Source organism: Podarcis muralis, chromosome 7 (assembly GCF_964188315.1).
Source record: "Podarcis muralis chromosome 7, rPodMur119.hap1.1, whole genome shotgun sequence".
Lineage (NCBI taxonomy): Eukaryota > Metazoa > Chordata > Lepidosauria > Squamata > Lacertidae > Podarcis > Podarcis muralis.
Window position 1 is genome coordinate 87,738,667 of NC_135661.1, and position 14,826 is coordinate 87,753,492.

A 14,826-nucleotide genomic window follows, 5' to 3' on the forward strand; every position below is an offset into this window, starting at 1 on the left:
TCACCTCAAAAACGATATTGCAGAATCGGAAAAAGCTTAGAAAAGGACAACCAAAACAATCAAGGAGCAACTTCCCTATGAAGAAAGGCTGCAGCGCTTGGGACTTTGTGGTTTAGAGAAGAGACAAGTAAGAGGCATCATGATAGAAGTTTCTAAAATTATACATGACATGGACATCCATTGAAGCTGAATGTTGGAAGATTCAGGACAGAGAAAATAAAGTCGTTCCTCATGCATTTCAGAGTTAAACTATGGAACTCTCTCCCACTGGAGGAAGCGATGTCCACCAATTTACATGGCTTTAAAAGATTATTGGACACATTAATGGAAGAGGAGAGGGCTATCAGTGACTACTAGCCATGATGTCTATGTTGTATCTCCATCGTCAGAGGCACTAATGCTTCTAAAGGTGAGTTGCTGGAAATCTCAGGAGGGGAAAGTACTGTTTCCCTCATGTCAAACTTGCAGGCTTCCCACAGCCATCCGGCTGGGCACTGTTAGAACAGAATGCTAGGCTAGATAGACCAGTGACCTGTTCCAGCAGCTCCTGATTTGTGTTCTTATGTTTTCGATTTGATTCAATAATCTTTATTGTCATTGTCCCATACAGAACAACGGAATTGAAAAATCTACATTCAAAACACAACAAGCCTGCTATCCCAGCAATCCCAACCTGGTTAGCCCCCTAAAAACTCTGATACAGTGGTACCTGGGGTTACATACGCTTCAGTTTACAGACTCCGCTAACCCAGAAATAGTACCTCAGGTTAAGAACTTCGCTTCAGGATCAGAACAGAAATCGTGCTCCAGCGGGGCGGCAGCAGCGGGAGGCCCCATTAGCTAAAGTGGTGCTTCAGGTTAAGAACAGTTTCCGGTTAAGAACGGACCTCCGGAATGAATTAAGTACTTAACCCGAAGTACCACTGTACCTGATTTTTTGTCAGAATTGCCCCACTGGGTCAAACTAAGCAAATCCATCTATCCCAATCTTCTGTTCCCAGAAGCTCACAACAGAGCAGGGCAGGAGAGAGGAAAGTCACATAGCCCAGACAGTTCACAGGCTTAAAAACATGACTAAATAATGGGATGTGTTTCTGCACAGTTCTAGAGCAGCTTAGGGCGAAATGAAAACCTACAAGACCCATGATGAACAGGTGAACCCAATATGCATCTTCTCCCCTCCCTCCCTCCCTCCCTCCCTCCCTCCCTCCCTCCCTCCCTCCCTCCCCACCCACCCCAGGCAATGGCTTGCCAAATCTGGGATCAGCGAGGCACCAAGCACAGCTCATATGTTGGAGGGATGTTCCCAAAGCCACTCAGTTTGGGGGAGAGGTCAATGTCCTTTGCAGGCACAAGGGACTTCAGAGAGAAGCTTTGCAAGATGGTGGTGAAATAGAGGAAGAGCTCCATGCGGGCCATGGCTTCTCCCAGGCAGACGCGCTTCCCTGTGGAGAGAGAGAGAGAAAGGAACCCAAACAAGTCATAAGTTGCTTGGCCAAGGGGGGGATCCACTCTGGCTGCAGATGCTGCAGAGGTCTTGGAAAGCCACCTTCCCTCCAGCCTTTATATTTCTCTCTCACATTATTTTCTGCCAGTACTACTATAAATAAAATAAAATAAAATAATTTATTTATATCCCGCCCAACTGGCTGGGTTTCCCCAGCCACTCTGGGTGGCTTCCAACAAAATATTAAAATACAATAGTCTGTTAAACATTAAAAGCTTCCCTAAACAGGGCTGCCTTCAGATGTCTTCTAAAAGTTTCGTAGTTATTTTTCTCTTTGACATCTGGTGGGAGGATGTTCCACAGGGCAGGTGCCACTACTGAGAAGGCCCTCTGCCTGGTTCCCTGTAACTTGGCTTCTCGCAGTGAGGGAACCGCCAGAAGGCCCTCGGCGCTGGACCTGAGTGTCTAGCACAGTGTCAGTACTATGAGCACCATTGCTATCACTACCACTGCTATTATTCTTAATCATCACCATTGTTTGTTTCCCACGTTTCTTCCAAGGTTTTCAGGGTGGCACACACAGGAATCATCCCATTGTATCTTCACAACTGTGCTGCAGGCTCGGTTAAGCTATAAGGACTAGCCAAAGGCCACTTTCAGTAAGCAGTAAGAAACAAACAGGGACAAAGACCTACCCGAAGAAAATGGCACAAAAGCATCGTTCTTCTTAAAGCGCCCTTTCTCATCCAGGAAGTGCCCAGGGTTGAACTTCTGGGGGTTGCTGAAATATTTGGGGTCACGTAAGACTGAGCCTAATAAGGGGAAGACATCGGTGCCCTGGAAAGACATGAGACAGAGGTCCATATTGAAATGGAACTGACAGGGACAGAGAGGGCCTCATAAACAGATATGGCTCACCCTTTCATCCCCCCTTTTCCCAAAGGATTGTTCTTTTTAACTTAACTCCCCTCTTGTCTCACCTTGGGGAGGTGGTACCCCCGGAACTGAGTGTCTCGCATCACGGTGTGTGGCACTCCCATGGGGACTATGTCTGTCAGCCTCTGGATCTCATGGATGACGGCGTCTGTGTAGGGCATGTTCATCCTGTCTTCGCTGGCAGGGATGCGGTTGAGGCCAATGATGTGGTCAATTTCCTGGTGGACCTTCTCTGTGGAGACATCGAGAAACACCTTCTAGGAGAGCAACCAGGGGAAGTGAAAACATGGCCTTCTGTACACATCAGTAAGAGAAAGAAGCACATTATGGATGCGAGTGGAATGGCCCAGGGATTAGCTGCCTTCCAGAGCTTAGAATTGGAAGCTGTCTATCATGTAGAGCCATCAAACCTTGAACTGAAAACAAATGGACTTAGTGCGTTCAACCTTGTCTAATGCCTGACAGTTCCTCATCATTGTTCAGTTCCTATGGGCCTGGAAGAAGCTGGTATAAAACGATGCCTGGAAAATCCAGCAGTCGTAACTTACTGCTATCTCCCTGGGACATTGCGGCAGAGAGTACAGATGGCTCCAAAGTAGGGAGTAATTGCTTCAGTCCTCCTGAGCAAAAGATTTAGCTAGAGGGAAGCCTTTCAGAGATGGCCACTTCTATATCCCCTCACTCATATGTAGTGGCACTTTTTCTCTTTGTCCACAGCAGTCACGAAATTAAAAGACTCCTGCTTCTTGGGAGAAAAGCAATGACAAACCTAGACAGCAATTTAAAAAGCAGAGACATCACCTTGCCAACAAAGGTCCGTATAGTGAAAGCTATGGTTTTCCCAGTAGTGATGTATGGAAGTGAGAGCTGGACCATAAAGAAGGCTGATCGCCCATGAATGGATGCTTTTGAATTATGGTGCTGGAGGAGACTCTTGAGAGTCCCATGGACTGCAAGAAGATCCAACCTCTCCATTCTGAAGGAAATCAGCCCTGAGTGCTCACTGGAAGGACAGATCGTGAAGCTGAGGCTCCAAGACTTTGGCCACCTCATGAGAAGAGAAGACTCCCTGGAAAAGACCCTGATGTTGGGAAAGATGGAGGGCACAAGGAGAAGGGGACGGCAGAGGACGAGATGGTTGGATAGTGTTCTCGAAGTGACCAGCATGAGTTTGACCAAACTGCGGGAGGCAGTGGAAGCCTGGCGTGCTCTGGTCCATGGGGTCATGAAGAGGCAGACACGACTAAGCAACAACTTTTTCTCTTCTCCTCATTATGGGTCAAAACTGAGGTGAGCAGCCGTAATTGAATCACTCCTCAACTAACCATGTGAAGGGGGCAGGAATGAAGTTGTCTCCAGTTGAACTTTAATGTGGAAATCAATAAATCTCTGTAGGAAAAGGAAGGTGTATGAGCACTTCCACCCTGAAGGTCTGTAAGGATAGAAGGGGAGCTCTTTCACTACAATATGCACCTGGCCTCTTCTCCATCTTACACTGAGATATTTTTGTTTTGCCCTCCAATTCTTCTCCTCTCCTCTTTCTAAGGGCTTACTTAAAAAGGTAAAGGTAAAGGTACCCCTGCCCGTACGGGCCAGTCTTGACAGACTCTGGGGTTGTGCGCCCATCTCACTTAAGAGGCCGGGGGCCAGCGCTGTCCGCAGACACTTCCGGGTCACGTGGCCAGCGTGACAAAGCTGCATCTGGCGAGCCAGCGCAGCACACAGAACGCCGTTTACCTTCCCGCCAGTAAGGGGTCCCTATTTATCTACTTGCACCCGGAGGTGCTTTCGAACTGCTAGGTTGGCAGGCGCTGGAACCGAGCAACGGGAGCGCACCCCGCCGCGGGGATTCGAACCGCCGACCTTTCGATCGGCAAGCCCTAGGCGCTGAGGCTTTTACCCACAGCGCCACCCGCGTCCCCTTAGGGCTTACTTAGACCTCATGTTAAACATGTAATTGGGAAGACCACCTTGCTTCTTCTTTTATCTTCTTTTTTCAGAGAAGGCGTGCGAAGGCCAGCTTTCATTGGGACCACAACAGAGAGAGAGAGAGCAGGTTTTGCCAGTGGTGGCTGGTGCCCCTTGGGACTGGTTGGGTGGAAGACAGACAGCCCAACAGCAGATGGTGCCAGAGTCAATGACAGGCAGAGCCAACTAACCCAGACTTGCCCCCATTTTCCGTCCTCCCTGCTGAGCTCTGCAATGAGGAAAGTTGAGGCTGGGGAGGAAGAGAAAGCTGGCAGGTAGGTTCCACCCCTTGGACTGGACGTGTGGGAGAAGGCAGGCAGGTGGGGGCTGCCCAAGGGGGCACGGGATTAACTGTTCCCCACTTCACTGTGATCCCGATGAAAGCCCCCCCCCCCCCCCGCTATTAAACTCTGGGGGGAAATCCCCACTGACAGCAGCTGAAGGTTGCCTTCCATGATGAAAAGCAGAGTGAGGCAACACTTTTCATAGGAAGTGAAGGAAGACTTAAATCTTTCCTTCCCATGTGCTGCAGTCTCTCTCTCTCTCACCTACCTGTCAGCCATCCTCATGATGCTTTTAGCACTGAGGTGGGTGGCGCTGTGGGTTAAACCACAGAGCCTAGGACTTGCCGATCAGAAGATCGTCGGTTCGAATCCCCGCGACGGGGTGAGCTCCCGTTGCTCGGCTCCAGCTCCTGCCAACCTAGCAGTTCGAAAGCACGTCAAAGTGCAAGTAGATAAATAGGTACCACTCTGGCGGGAAGGTAAACGGCGTTTCCGTGCGCTGCTCTGGTTTGCCAGAAGTGGCTTAGTCATGCTGGCCACATGACCCGGAAGCTGTATGCCGGCTCCCTCGGCCAATAAAGCGAGATGAGCGCTGCAACCCCAGAGTTGGTCACGACTGGACCTAATGGTCAGGGGTCCCTTTACCTTTACCTTTTACTAGTTGGGTGCCTCTAGTCTCCTGGTTCTTCTGATTTTGATACAGCTGCTGATGCATATTAGGTGCCAACATTAACCGTCTTATCAATGGTAAATGACAATGGCTACAAACTGCTATCTAAGCTTAATGGGTCGTATTTGGCTACAGTCCTGGATTGCTTTACTTTCAGGTAATGATTCAATCCTAAACCAGCCTTTACCAACTTGGTGCCTCTATATATTTCGGACTACAATTGCTGTGCCGACTGGGTCTGATGGGCGCTGTAGCCCAAAATACCCGAAGAGCCCCAGACAGGTAAAGGACCCCTGACAGTTGAGTCCAGTCACAGACAACTCTGGGGTTGCAGCGCTCATCTCACTTTACAGGCCGAGGGAGCTGGCGTTTGTCTGCAGACAGTTTTTCCGGGTCATGTGGCCAGCATGACTAAGCCCTTCTGGCACAATGGAACACCAAAACCAGAGCAGAGCACAGAAATGCTGTTTACCTTCCCGCCGGAGCGGTACCTATTTATCTACTTGCACTTTGACGTGCTTTCGAACTGCTAGGTTGGCAGGAGCAGGGACCGAGCAACAGGAGCTCATCCCATCATGGGGATTCGAACCGCCAACCTTCTGATCGGCAAGCCCAAGAGGCTCAGTGGTTTAGACTACAGTGCCACCCGCATCTGATGGGCGTTGGTAGCCCAAAATACCTGAAGAGCCCCAGGCAGATGAAGGAAGAAGAAGAGTTTGGATTTGATATCCCGCTTTATCACTACCCGAAGGAGTCTCAAAGCGGCTAACACTCTCCTTTCCCTTCCTCTCCCACAACAAACACTCTGTGAGGTGAGTGAGGCTGAGAGACTTCAGAGAAGTGTGACTGGCCCAAGGTCACCCAGCAGCTGCAGGTGGAGGAGCGGGGAAGCGAACCCAGTTCCCCAGATTACGAGACTACCGCTCTTAACCATTACACCACTCCACTACGTCAGCACTTGCTTGACATCTGCCAGTCCCAGATGTCATCCTCCATACCTTCCACTTCCGGGTGTTTCATCAAGAAGAGGAATCCGTATCTCAGAGTGGAGCTGACCGTCTCTGTCCCAGCAAAGAACAGGTTGAGGGTGGTGAGGACCAGATTCTTCAGGTTGAATTCACTGGAAGGGTTCTCTTTTTCCTTTGAAGGAACAAAGAAATTAGCATATGTGTGTGCATGCGTGTGAATGTGCACAGTGTACACAAGCATGGCCACTGGTGGGAAGAATAGTTTTATGGTTCAAAAGTGTTTTGACTCTGCTCAGGGCTGGATTTAGGTTTGATGAGGCCCTAAGCTACTGAAGGTAATGGGGCCCTTTATATGTCCAGCTTGTCAACAACAAATTGTTGCTGTTTTTTGTGTTGAATATACACTATATGGTAATTTATGGACTTAATAGGTCTCTAAAGCCATTTGCACATAACAAAATACAGTGGTACCTCGGGTTAAGTACTTAATTCGTTCTGGAGGTCCGTTCTTAACCTGAAACTGTTCTTAACCTGAAGCACCGCTAATGAGGTCTCCTGCTGCCGCCGCGCCGCCAGAGCACGATTTCTGTTCTCATCCTGAAGCAAAGTTCTTAACCCAAGGTACTATTTCCGGGTCAGCGGCGTCTGTAACCTGAAGCGTATGTAACCTGAAGCGTATGTAACCCGAGGTACCACTGCATGTATTTTATCAAAGTCATTGTTGAACTGAAATACAATTAAGAAGTATATTAATAGTGAAATATAATTAAGAAGAAGTATAGTAATAGTGAAATAATTATTAAGCTCTAACTGTATGTATGTATGTAGGTTTTATTTTTATTTTATTTTATTAGTTTTATTCTGTTTTATTTTATTTATTTTTTATCTTATATTTTGGAAATGTACATCCAGTGTTGTTTTTTCCTTTAATTTTTTTTTGGGGGGGGGGCCAAGAGAGTGGGGCCCTAAGCTATAGCTTGTTTAGCTTATGCGTATATCCAGCACTGATTCTGCTAATGCCTCTTGCTTGTCTGGACAGATAGGGAGGGGTGTGGGTGTTACAGATACTGTCATGCAAAGGTCACAGTCAAATTCATTGCTCAGCCCACTTTTTCCTCTGGCTCCATGCACCGCTGCTGTGGGAAAATGGCCCTAGGGCAGAAAAAGGTTCCCAACCCTTGGCATAAAGGTAAAGGGTAAAGGGACCCCTGACCATTAGGTCCAGTTGTGACCAACTCTGGGGTTGCGGCGCTCATCTCGCTTTATTGGCCGAGGGAGCCGGCGTACAGCTTCCGGGTCATGTGGCCAGCATGACTAAGCCGCTTCTGGCGAACCAGAGCAGTGCACGGAAACGCCGTTTACCTTCCCGCCGGAGTGGTACCTATTTATCTACTTGCACTTTGACGTGCTTTTGAACTGCTAGGTTGGCAGGAGCAGGGACCGAGCAACGGGAGCTCACCCCGCCGTGGGGATTCAAACCGCCGACTCTCTGATCGGCAAGTCCTAGGCTCTGTGGTTTAACCCACAGCGCCACCCGCGACCCTCGGCATACACCATGCATAATTGAACACATTTCTGCTATGTCTCCTCTGAGCTGTCTCCCCCCCCCCCCCAACCGGAAAACCTGATATTGTAGCCTTTCCTCACAGGGGAAAATGCACCAAGCCACCCGCAAGCATTGTGGTTGCCTTTCAGCGCATGTTTCTGAGTGAGGAGAGCTGCACACGAAACCAGGATTCCAAGTTTTGCTGCCCCTATCCTTGCAGGGGGTGGGGGCTTCCCTCCCAATTTCAGATAATACGGTCCAGTTTGGTTCTCTTCTCTTCTCCCATGGCTGAAGAGGGGATCCATTCTGGTACCTTCTCCATCTGGGTAAGGAAGCAGTCAATGAAATCCCGCGGGTTGTTGGGATCGAGTGTCGCCTGGTTCTTTTTTATTCTCTCTGCAATGAAATCCTTGAGCTCCTCGATTAGGTAGTAGATGCGGTTGTGTCTCCCGGGCAAGTATTGCATGACGCAGGAATACATGTCGTAGAGCTGGAAGGGGAAAGCAGCCGTTGTTGCTGTATTCTGAGATCCTGCACCCAAAGAACAGAGCTTGTACATTGAGAGGAATAAAGAGCAGAGACTCTTGCCCAGAGATGGAAAGATGGTAAGATCCCCCCTAAGGAGGACTGGCAGAAACTACTGGATTATGCACAGATGGCAAGATTAACTGGGAAGATCAGAAATCAAGAGGATCAAAGCTTCAATAAAGAATGGTACAAATCTGCATTATATTTGAAAGACCACTGTAGATACTTGAACTCTTGAGCAGGTTTTAAATAACTTGCAATGACTTTGGATACAATGGAGGATAGCAAACTACCGTATTTTTCGCTCTATAAGACGCACCAGACCATAAGACGCACCTAGTTTTTGGAGGAGGAAAATAAGAAAAAAAATATTCTGAATCCCAGAAGCCAGAACAGCAAGAGGGATCCCTCTTGCTGTTCCTGGCTTCTGGGATAGCTGTGCAGCCTGCATTCTCTCCATAAGACGCACACACATTTCCCCTTACTTTTTAGGAGAGAAAAGTGAGTCTTATAGAGCAAAAAATACGGTAAATGGACTTATTAGGTAAAGGTAAAGGGAACCCTGACCATTAGGTCCAGTCATGACCGACTCTGGGGTTGCGGCGCTCATCTCGCTTTATTGGCTGAGGGAGCCGGCATACAGTTTCCGGGTCATGTGGCCAGCATGACTAAGCCGTTTCTGGTGAACCAGAACAGCGCATGGAAACGCCGTTTACCTTCCCGCCAGAGCGGTACCTATTTATCTACTTGCACTTTGATGTGCTTTTGAACTGCTAGGTGGGCAGGAGCAGGGACCGAGCAACGGGAGCTCACCCCGTCGCGGGGATTCGAACCGCCAACCTTCTGATCGCCAAGCCCTAGGCTCTGTGTTTTAACCCACAGCGCCACCCGCGTCCATATAATGGACTTATTATATGCAGTAAAAAAAAATTAAAATTACTTGAAGAACCCACGGAAGGGAGAAGGGAAGTTCTGAGTTTCAGAAGAATCTTGTGCTATTTTTACCTTATATGTTCATGACTGGGAATGGAGTTGTAAAATCAAATTAAAAAAATAAATACAGATCAATGACTCCCAGAGAAGGGGTCTGTTGCCTCTCCCCATTTTCATCTTGAAAAGCTGCGTTTCCATTTTTGGAATGCTTCCCCCTTGCAGAAAGAGGGACAGATGGACTCCCTTCCCGATTTTTCCATTACCTGTGCCCAAGGAGTGCTCATCTCGATGAAGCTCTCGTTGATCATGCGCAACAAGGAGAGAAAAACCTTGTCGTCATAGTCAAAGCGACTGCCAAAGACAACGGAGCTGATGACATTGGAGACTGTACGACTTAGGAAGAAGGTGGGATCAAAGGGCAGTCCTGAAAAGCACAAAACCAAGGGTCATTCGTGACGGCACCCTTTCTCCATTTCCATCTCCACAAGCCTCTGGCAGCAGCAGCAGCACTGTGGAAGGAGCTGGGCGAGGCCAACACTAACCTTTAAAGGTAAAGGTAAAGAGACCCCTGACCATTAGGTCCAGTCGTGGCAGACTCTGGGGTTGCGGCGCTCATCTCGCTTTATTGGCGAGGGAGCCAGCATACAGCTTCCGGGTCATGTGGCCAGCATGACTAAGCCGCTTCTGGCGAACCAGAGCAGCGCACGGAAACGCCGTTTACCTTCCCGCCGGAGCGGTACCTATTTATCTATTTGCACTTTGACGTGCTTTTGAACTGCTAGGTTGGCAGGAGCTGGGACCGAGCAACGGGAGCTCACCCCATCGCGGGGATTCGAATCACCGACCTTCTGATTGGCAAGTCCTAGGCTCTGTGGTTTAACCCACAGCGCCACCCGCGTCCCAACACTAACCTTTAGTTTTCCTAAACTCCTCCAGCAGGTACTGGGCCTCCTCCTGGATTCGCTCCTCAATGGACCTCTTCCCCATCCCAAAATTCCTCAGGGTGGTGAGGGAGAAGCGACGCAGCTGCCTCCACCGTTCCCCATTGGCCAAAGCAACCCCTGGAAATGAAGGCAGTGACTTTCATTAGGGCAGCCGTGGTTGATACACAATCTTATCTCCTGCCCTCCACATTTAGGCCTGAACAGGGCAGGCACATATTACAACTCAGCTGCTCCACTCACAAGCCCAGGAGAAGTTCTGTCTGGCAGGAAATTTAAGAAATTCTGGTGGTAATTTACATCGGCGATAACCCCTCTGTGCCTGCTCCCAATAAGCTACCCCACCTTAGAGCAGACCTCACTCTTTTGTTGTTGTTGTTTAGTCGTTTAGTCGTGTCCGACTCTTCGTGACCCCATGGACCAGAGCACGCCAGGCACCTCTGTCCTCCACTACCTCCCGCAGTTTGGTCAAACTCATGCTGGTAACCTCGAAAACACTATCCAACCATCTCGACCTCTGTCGCCCCCTTCTCCTTGTGCCCTCCATCTTTCCCAGCATCAGTGTCTTCTCCAGGGAGTCTTCTCTTCTTATGAGGTGGCCAAAGTACTGGAGCCTCAGCTTCAGGATCTGTCCTTCCAGTGAGCACTCAGGGCTGATTTCCTTAAGAATGGATGCGTTTGATCTTCTTGCAGTCCATGGGACTCTCAAGAGTCTTCTCCAGCACCATAATTCAAAAGCATCCATTCTTCGGCGATCAGCCTTCTTGATGGTCCAGCTCTCACTTCCGTACATCACTAGTGGGAAAACCATGGCTTTAACTATACGGACCTTTGTTGGCAAGGTGACGTCTCTACTTCTCAAGATGCTGTCTAGGCCTGTCATTGCCCTTCTCCCAAGACCTCACTCTCTGTAGTTCAAAAGAGCTTTCTCTAGTTGAGAAAGGCTGTCTCCAACTAGAGACGGGAAAATCTGTAGATCTCTGTTTCTTCCACTTTCATATTTTCCCAAACTGAAGTTTGGTCCTCCACATTCCCATGCCAGTTTGAAATTCTTCTTTTTAAAGCCTTCATGAATATTAATCAACCTGCAAGTGTGATATTCTCCTAGTATATACATTTTTTGCAACCAATTCCCCCTAATAGAAAGGATCTTTGGATCTTACATATGCATTTTTATGGACACTACTTTAGCGGACACATTTTGGTACGCGTTACTTGTTTGGAGAATTGCCCTGTAAAACTTGGAGAGCTGCAAATTCTGAAGCATGGCCATGTTTTGGTTTCTGTATTGTTTCAAAAAGGTCAGATTCAACCAGTTCACCTTTAAATATGAATTTCTGCTCTGTTCCTACCTGCATAACAGACTCTCCTTTACCAATCATAAGAGTTTCTCCATGTTGTATTGGCAGAACCCACCGTTCTACTCAACTCACCAAAGCCATTGAAGTTGCGGTCAATAGAAGCCAGCTCCCCACGGCCACTGAACTCCTCAGCTTGGTCCACCAGAGCTTCTTTCACTGCCTCATGTCCACACAGGACCACAACTCTCCGCGGCCCAAGGTACACCGTGAACACGGGACCATATTTTTTCTGCAGCTGCAGAAGAAACCATAGTTAAGAAGACAATGGGGAAACAGGCAAAGCAGGAGGCATGAAAGAAGGTTGTAGAAGCCTTCAATCCGTCTGGGCCAACCTGGTGCCATCCAGGTGTTTTGGACTACAATTCCCATCAGCCCTAGCTACCATAACCACGCTGGCTGGGGCTGATGGGAGTTGTAGTCCGAAACATCACCAGGCTGGCATATATATTGCATGGGAAAAGTGGATAGACATACACACACCCTGCAATTAATTCTATAACATGCTGTCATTCAAAGAGGTTCGTTAGTAAGAGATTCAGAACAGAGAGAGAGAGAAAGTCCTACTTCACACAACATAGAGTTAAGTGGAGATGGTGGTGATGGTGGTAGACCCTTGTGGTGGTAGATACTTACTTGGGTGGCTGTAAGTAGAAATAAAATAAATTCATGCCAGGTGGGTATTTGGTATAGCTGTCAACGTTTCCCTTTCTTTAAGGGAAATGCCTTTATTCCGAATAGGATTCCTCGCAAGAAAAGGGAAAAGTTGACAGCTATGGTATTTGGTCAGTGGGTATTTGCTCATAAAAGGTGATGTGGAGCTTCCATTTTCAGAGGCAACATATCTCTGAATTGCCTTTGTGGAGCAAAAAGTGGGGTTGATGTTGCCTACAGGCCCCTCTGGGGTCTTTCCAGAAAGTTGTGCTCAGTCACAGATGCAGTACTGAGCAGACCACTGGTCTCACCTGGCTGGAGTCATAAGAGCTACCTTGTGGAAGGTGGAACATGCACTGATAACCGTCCCCTGTCTCCACTTGGGCAGTTCGAAACACAAGAATTCTTGAAAACTAACCATACAGCCCCAGCCCAGCCATACATTCTCCCCTCATTTCCTCCCAAGCTTCTGATGGCAAAGAGAGCACAACTCACCGCCAAAAAGGACTTAAAGGGCTCGCTGGTTTTGATCTGCAGCAAGTTGCCGATGAAAGGCAAGGGCGTTGGCCCAGGGGGCAACTTGCCTTCCTTGTGCATCCTCTTCCATGCTGAGATGAGGAGCAAACAGGAGACACAGATGGCCAGAAAGATGCTCAGTGCCCCTCCAAGCTCCATGGCCAAGCGGCTGAGAATTCAGCTGAAGGCCAAGCTCAGCGCACCCATTATATGCCCGTGCCCTGTAAGTGAAACCAGCTAGCCTGGCCTCCTGGACTTCCTTGCAGAGCAGGAAAACAAGATTGGGTTTCAATATAGCATTCATTGTGTGGGGAAGGTAGAGGATGGACAGATTCCTCTCTGAGTTCAAAGTGAGCATTTGGGGCACGTGGAAGATTTCTTGGCTAAACCGAAGAAGGCATTTTTTAAAAAAACACTGCATAGCTTCCCACCTTTCTACTGTATCTTGCAGAAGCAGGCAGATTTAGGATCAGAGTTCAAAGTCTGCAGAAATCAATGACACAGCCTTGCTGCCAATATTTATCAGGAAAGTTCCTTTGAGCATCCAAGAGATCTGTTGTTGTTGTTGTTGTTTGTTGTTGTTTAGTCATTTAGTCATGTCCGACTCTTCGTGACCCCCTGGACCAGAACACGCCAGGCACTCCTGTCTTCCACTGATTCCCACAGTTTGGTCAAGCTCATGCTGGTAACTTCAAGAACACTGTCCAACCATCTCGTCCTCTGTCATCCCCTTCTCCTTGTGCCCTCCATCTTTCCCAACATCAGGGTCTTTTCCAGGGAGTCTTCTCTTCTCATGAGGTGGCCAAAGTCTTGGAGCCTCAGCTTCAGGATCTGTCCTTCCAGTGAGCACTCAGGGCTGATTTCCTTCAGAATGGATAGGTTTGATCTTCTTGTAGTCCATGGGACTCTCAAGAGTCTCCTCCAGCACCAGAATTCAAAAGCACCAATTCTTCAGTGATCAGCCTTCTTGATGGTCCAGCTCTCACTTCCATACACCACTACTGGGAAAACCATAGCTTTAACTATACGGACCTTTGTTGGCAAGGTGATGTCTCTGCTTTTTAGGATGCTGTCTAGGTTTGTCATTGCTTTTCTCCCAAGAAGCAGGCGTCTTTTAATTTCGTGACTGCTGTCACCAGGAGATCTGTATATGGTTATTATTATTATTATCTACAGCAGGCGTGCCAACTTGAATAAAATATTGGGGGGCCCAGGTAATTTCCGCCCCACATAATTGATCACAAATGCATGCACACCATTTGAATGGAAATGCCCATCAACATATTTTTGGGGGGAGGGCTCAAATATTTTATGGGGGCCAAAGGGACCTTGGCCCCCTAGGAGTTAACTCCTATGATCTACAGCCTCTGCTTGTATTGGGTTAGGGAGATCATTGCTCCGCCATGTATGAGCCCATTGGTAGGTCCCAGAAGCAGCCTCCAGTTAAACGTTCTATTCTGAAAGATGTTTGAGATCATGGGGAGAACTATCGCCTGCCCAGGCAGGGCCATAGCTCAGTGGCAGGTCACCTGCCCCACATGCAGAAGGTGCTGGGTTCAATCTCTGACAGCATCTCATACCAGGCTGGGAAAGAAGGTTTCAGCTGTGATTCCTGCATTGCGTAGGGTTTGGCTAGATGACCCTTGGGGTCCCTTCTGTGAGCTGCCTTGCATACAGAAGGCCTCAGGACCAGGTCCAATCCCTGGCATATCCAGATGGAGCTCTCTGTCTCAAACTCTGGAGAGCCATTGCCAGTCAGTGCAGACTATGACAAACTGGGTGGACCAGTGTTCTGACTCAGCGGAAGACAGTTTGCTATGTTCCAGCTGGTAAACTGGGGCCGGCTCCAGAGGGTGACAAGTTGAGCATTTGCCAAAGCCACCAGCGGTGACTGACAGCGCTGCCTTTCCCCTTGTGCACAGAAAAACCAGAAACATCCTAGACACAACAGGGGTTTATTCTCTATCGATGCAGAATGCTGCAGCGAGGCTCCTCACGGGGTCTCTGCCATGGGAGCATATTCACCCTGTGCTTTTCCAGCTGCACTGGCTCCCGGTGGAGTACAGGGTCAGATGCT

General features: G+C 48.6%; 1 pseudogene across 1 annotated transcript; it reads right to left on the reverse strand.

Annotated features, from left to right (window-relative positions):
- Positions 1-1,256: 1,256 nt before the first annotated feature.
- On the reverse strand, positions 1,257-13,320 carry LOC114603163 (cytochrome P450 2G1-like; annotated as a pseudogene). Its single transcript, XR_013393785.1, has 9 exons — positions 12,676-13,320; positions 11,655-11,984; positions 10,192-10,341; positions 9,544-9,704; positions 8,133-8,309; positions 6,304-6,445; positions 2,428-2,615; positions 2,143-2,284; positions 1,257-1,445 (listed from the first exon to the last, which is right to left on the reverse strand). The product of XR_013393785.1 is annotated as a cytochrome P450 2G1-like (transcript).
- Between the last annotated feature and the right edge of the window lie 1,506 nt (positions 13,321-14,826).